Below are 6,357 nucleotides of genomic sequence, written 5' to 3'. Positions count from 1 at the left end.
ATGGTAGTCTGTGCCTGTGGGAGATGCTCCCTGGGGAATCTGATGGGAAAACAACAAGACCCCGTTTCTACAGCATATCTTAGTCACTGATGATTAGGAGGACAATGCTGTTTGAAAGTACTAGATACATAGATAAACCAGTCTCCTAAACCTGACTGTAAAGCCAAAATTGAGGCTCTTGTAATCCTCACCCATCTCCTAGTATTAAAAAAAAAAAAAATCTGTGCAGTCAATACTTTGTTCTTACTTAATACCTGCTGATTAAGATAGCTGATGAAAAATATTTCTGGCATCAGCACACAAATATTCTCAGTCATTTTAGATGAAGAAAATGATCGGAAAGGTTAAACTCCCAAGTAAGTGATTAATATGCAGTAAACTGGGACTTCCCTGGTGGTCCAGTGGTTAAGACTCTGCACTCCCAATGCAGGGGGCCCAGGTTCGAACCCTGGTCAGAGAACTAGATCCCGCACGCCGCAACTAAAAGATCCCACATGTTGCAACTAAAGATCCCACAGGCCGCAGTGAAGAATCCGCATGCCACAACGAAGACCCAGCACAGCCAAATAAATAAATAAATATTTTATAAAAAATACAGTAAACTGAATGAATGGCGTGAATTTCAGTTCCTTAAAACCAGCCCTTCTCTAAACTGAGTTCCCACTGACTCTCAGAATAGCAAAAAAAAGGGTCTGTTGTATTCAGTGCCAGCATACTTCCTTATAAATATTTCCCAAATTATAATTCTAATAGTAACTATGGCTAAATGTGTGGCCAGCACAGAGAAAACATAATTTTAAAGGTCTCTGATCTAGACAATCTATTTCAAGAAAACACAAAATAAAAATGCAACTTCAGTCATGCATTTTGTCCCTTCTAGGGAAGCTCATTACCATATTATAACAACATATCCAGGCAGATCTGAGGAAGCCTAGGAAATACTTTTCTTGCCTACTAGATTGTTTTGCAAAGTTAGATTTTTTTTTAACATCTTTATTGGAGTATAATTGCTTTACAATGGTGTGTTAGTTTCTGCTTCACAACAAAATGAATCAGTTATATATATACATATGTTCCCATATCTCTTCCCGCTTGCGTCTCCCTCCCTCCCACCCTCCGTATCCCACCCTTCCAGGCGGTCACAAAGCACAGAGCTGATCTCCCTGTGCTATGCGGCTGCTTCCCACTAGCTATCTACCTTACGTTTGGTAGTGTATATATGTCCATGCCTCTCTCTCGCTTTGTCACAGTTTACCCTTCCCCCTCCCCATATCCTCAAGTCCATTCTCTAGTAAGTGTGTGTCTTTATTCCTGTTTTACCCCTAGGTTCTTCATGACATTATTTTTTTTCTTAAATTCCATATATATGTGTTAGCATACAGTATTTGTCTCTCTCTTTCTGACTTACTTCACTCTGTATGACAGACTCTGGGTCTATCCACCTCATTACAAATAGCTCAATTTCATTTCTTTTTATGGCTGAGTAATATTCCATTGTATATATGTGCCACATCTTCTTTACCCATTCATCCGATGATGGACACTTAGGTTGTTTCCATCTCCAGGCTACTGTAAATAGAGCTGCAATGAACAGTTTGGTACATGACTCTTTTTGAATTTTGGTTTTCTCAGGGTATATGCCCAGTAGTGGGATTGCTGGGTCATATGGTAGTTCTATTTGTAGCTTTTTAAGGAACCTCCATACTGTTCTCCACAGTGGCTGTATCAATTTACATTCCCACTAACAGTGTAAGAGGGTTCCCTTTTTTCCACACCCTCTCCAGCATTTATTGTTTCTAGATTTTTTGATGATGGCCATTCTGACTGGTGTGAGATGATATCTCATTGTAGTTTTGATTTGCATTTCTCTAATGATTAGTGATGTTGAGCATTCTTTCATGTGTTTGTTGGCAGTCTGTATATCTTCTTTGGAGAAATGTCTATTTAGGTCTTCTGCCAATTTTTGGATTGGGTTGTTTGTTTTTTTCTTATTGAGCTGCATGAGCTGCTTATAAGTTTTGGAGATTAATCCTTTGTCAGTTGCTTCATTTGCAAATATTTTCTCCCATTCTGAGGGTTGTCTTTTGGTCTTGTTTATGGTTTCCTTTGCTGTGCAAAAGCTTTGAAGTTTCATTAGGTCCCATTTGTTTATTTTTGTTTTTATTTCCATTTCTCTAGGAGGTGGGTCAAAAAGGACCTTGCTGTGATTTATGTCATAGAGTGTCCTGTCTATGTTTTCCTCTAAGAGTTTGATAGTTTCTGGCCTTACATTTAGGTCTTTAATCCATTTTGAGCTTATTTTTGTGTATGGTGTTAGGGAGTGATCTAATCTCATACTTTTACATGTAGCTGTCCAGTTTTCCCAGCACCAGCAAAGTTAGATTTAAATGTCAAGTTTGTCTAGCCTAGAGCCTTCTCCATCTTATTTATATCATTAAATAATAAAATTAGAGCTGCATTAAACATTTCAAGCTTCAGGTTGGTAGAAACTATATTAACTTCAATCAAATCAAAATTTTGCTGAACAAATGCATATATTCCAGAAGAGAAACTATTCCAGAAAAGAAAGACTGGAAAGTCCACCTTTTTTTTCTTTTAAATTACATATTCATATCATGAATCCGAAGTTCTGCACTAAGTGAGAAACCAAAAACCAGGGACTTGACAAGGAGGATCCTCAATGACTGTGAAGTCTCCGTACCAGCCCTGGACTGTCTATATTCACATGGGAAAGAAGGATGCCTCCAACCAAGAGTCTCCAACCAAGAGCCCACCAAGGCTGAGTGTGGTCCCTACCATGGCAGACGCTCCTGTTCTATAGACCCCAGACCCACTCTGCTTCCTGCCCTTCTGCAGCCTGGGTCTCAAGCCTCCACAGGTTCTGTGAGCAGCCCAGCACCTTCCAAATAGTCCTCTTCTGCTTAAATTGGTGAGAGCTAGTTTCTGCTCCTTGCAGACAAAGACCACTAACAGATATACCCATGCTTACGTCTGAGGACACTGAGGCTCGGAATGATTCTATAAATTGGCAAATGTTACACAATTGGTTGGTAGAACAGCAAAGGAAGGATGCCTAGTCCAGTGTTCTTCCTGCTCTCCTGGGTGGAGTCCTGTTAAGGATTCTCACTCCGAGACTGATTTCTGACTGTCAAATGGACTCGAACTAATCTGGCATGTTTCCTCAGAGGCGATGTTCTCACTTCATCCCTTTGCCCTCATCGCCTGCACCTCACAAAGGAGCCTGGACACTGCACTGTGGAAGCATGCAGCGCCCCCACATCTTAGGGCTCCCTTGATCGCAGACGTGATTCCTCAAAGCCCCATTCTGTGAGACCCACAAAGCAGGAAGTTTGTCTTTGGTTTTGATTTGGGCTGAATATTCATAACGTCTAGGGTAATCGGGAGGATACGGCTGAACATGATTAGAACAATCTTTTCTTTACAGGTGTTCAGCCATGACTGAGAATTATGCTTCTAAATTTGTGTACTGGAAATGTCACAAGTAAGTCCCACCAAGTGGCTCTTCCTGAGCAAGAATATTGCCAACCCCCTTCTCCCCTCACAACAGAGAGGGCCCAGTATCACGGAGCAGAGGCTTTGCAGCAGGGCCATGACCAGAAATGCAGTTGACTGAGAGAGCCCATTCAACAAAGGGGCATTGTCTAAAGGGAAGAAAAAGGCCAGTTCGTTTCAGACATCTCAGTCCTCCTCTCCCCAGTATGCCTTGCACCAAATAGAAACTAATACTGTTTAGCATTTCCTGTAAGTAGAGGTAAGAATTAAGAGGTAGTCTAGAAAACAGAGTAACAGAGCAGAAAAACACAAATGTGCTCCCTCATATATCGGAAAGCAAAGAGTTCGCTTAAAATGAAGAAATGCTGTACCCGAGAGGGGAAGATGTACTTCGAATCTCTAATAGGTAAATGATCTTCCCTAAAGTAAAGCTTCTAATAAAGTTTGATTTGTCTGCCTAGAAAACTGTTTCTCTGCAAAATGAAATTATGAAATTTTGATGAAATTATGATGAGCTAACTCTCTGAAAATCTGCTGTTCTTGGCCTGCATAATTAATAGGTTATACTATAAAGAAACACATCAGCCCTGACCCCAAGTGGAAACAAGGTATTCCCTAGCGGGCTGTTCTTGCCTGAATTTACACTCCTGAACTTGGGGACATTCCAGGAAAGTGGTACTTTTTTTTTTCAAACAACAAAAATTTATTATCTCACAATTTCTGTACATTAGAAGTCTAGACACAGCCTCACTTGGTCCTCTGCTCAGGGTCTCACCAGGTCTCAAGGTGTCAGCTGGGGCTGTGGTCTTATCAGGAGCTGGGGTCTTCTACAAGCTCATTCAGGTCGTTAGCAGAATTCACTTCCTTGTGGTTGTAGGACTGAGCCTGGTTTCTTGTTAGCTGTCAGCCAGAGGTCACCCTCAGCTGACCTTATCCTAGAGGACCTGTCTCAGGTCTTAGCCATGTAAGTCTCTCACAACATACCGGATTACTTCTTTAAAGCCAGCAGGAGAATCTATTTCCCTTTGAATCTCAGTCCCTTCTGAATAACTCTCACCCGATTCAGTCAGGTCCATCCCAGATAATCTCCCTTTTGACTCATTCAAAATCAACTGATCTGAGATTATATCTGCAAAATTTCTTCATCTTTGTCATGTACTGTAACTTCATCATGGGAGTGAAATCGGTCATATACACAGACCTGTCCATACTCAGGGGGAAGAGCATTATAAAGAGTGTGTGCAAAAGGGGGCAATAATCTTGGGGGCCACCTCAGTATTCTGCCATGTCCTTTCAGAAGGAGTTTCTATTTTCAGCACTGGTTCAGGATCAAAGTGCTGAGCTGGCGGTGTATCAGTGAGTGCCGTGACTAAAGACCTTATGAGTCCATACCTACAATAACCCTGTGGCTACCATCTGCCATTATTACCCGGCAGCCAGTGGGGTAATATTCTTGTTGGTCCAGAAAGCAATCTTTCTCTTTCCATGGAACTACCAGAACATTTGCCTCCCTGAAAACTCAACGTAATCAACTTCTACAGAAAATCTTCCCTGTGAAAAATCAACTTTGCCCTCTTACTCTCCTCCTGCTTATTTCATTCTATCCTCCACATTAACCAGCTTTGTGATGTGGGACAAGTCACTTTGCCTCTCTGGGTCTTAGTTCCCTCATTTGTAAAATTCTCAAGAGGTTGTCGTAAGTGATCTTGAATCTGTTGCCCAGATCTATCATTCCATTAGTCTGGGTAACCGGCCTGGGGAATCAGGTAGAATGAAATGTGATTATCGTTTAAGGGGAGATGGTGTAATTGAAGGAATCCAAAAGGAAAAGAAGATTCAGGAAGCATGGTGATTAAAATGATGCATTTTAAGAATAATCACACACACAAAAATACTATCTAAACAGAAAAGCAGAACCATTTTAAAAGTCACTAAATTGAATGTTAGTATACAAAGTCACTGTCCTGGGACATCATCAAAGTTCAGAATGGACACAACCCAGAGGCACACCACACGACATGGTCCCACAACCATCACTGAACTCTCCATTTCAAACATCTCCATTCATTATTCTCATTATTCTCCAGTCATTATTCTTCATTCAAACAGCTTGTCTCAAGGTGACTGTCACAGGCATAACAGTCACCTTATGAATTGTACTTCGGACTTTTTCCAGCACTAACCTAGCTTTTAGTCCTGGCTCCCTCATTTCCTTTAGTTCTTCCACCTGTAAAATGGAGATAACCACAGCTATCTTTCTGAGGAGTTAGTACGAAAAGCAAATAAGAGCACATATTTAACAGTACTTGATACGTTGTGAAAAAGTTCTGCAAATTAGGACGTTAATTTCAGTATTGTCATCAGTAATAATAATTTAGAAACACACCCTGATAGAGTTCTGTTGCTTCTCCTTCTGGGTCACTGAAAAGCGACCTATCTTGGATAAGTGCAACATAAAATTCACCAAGAAAGGCAAATGCCTGTTTATGCATAACAAAGCTCCAAGAGACACAGAGATGTGTTCCTTCACCCTCGAGAACTCTGGACCAAAATATGTCCTTTCAAACTTCTTGGAACCCTGAGAGGCTGGACTGAACATGACTAAGGCAGTCCATCCCACTTCTCTCTCCTGATACTTTTTTGTTTCCCAACATTAAATTCACATCCCATCTCATTAAGCTCACTCAAACATTATCCCTATGTCATAATTTACTCCTCCTTCCCTTATCATAACTTTTACGAAATACACGGACATCACACCTTACTAACTAAATTTATTTCTTCAAAAGGTTTCCTCTTCACCAGAGTTAAACATGCCCATTCTCCATGTACATCCTGGGTGTA

The 6,357-nt window shown here is 40.9% G+C and overlaps 1 non-coding gene across 1 annotated transcript; it reads left to right on the top strand.

Moving 5' to 3' along the window:
- The first annotated feature begins 387 nt into the window (after positions 1-387).
- On the top strand, positions 388-460 carry TRNAG-CCC (transfer RNA glycine (anticodon CCC)). Its single transcript has one exon. It is a non-coding gene; the product is annotated as a tRNA-Gly (tRNA).
- The last annotated feature ends 5,897 nt before the right edge of the window (positions 461-6,357 follow it).

Source organism: Lagenorhynchus albirostris, chromosome 4, assembly GCF_949774975.1.
Source record: "Lagenorhynchus albirostris chromosome 4, mLagAlb1.1, whole genome shotgun sequence".
Lineage (NCBI taxonomy): Eukaryota > Metazoa > Chordata > Mammalia > Artiodactyla > Delphinidae > Lagenorhynchus > Lagenorhynchus albirostris.
Note: the sequence above shows the minus strand (reverse complement) of the source record. Positions and strands in the feature narration are given on the sequence as shown.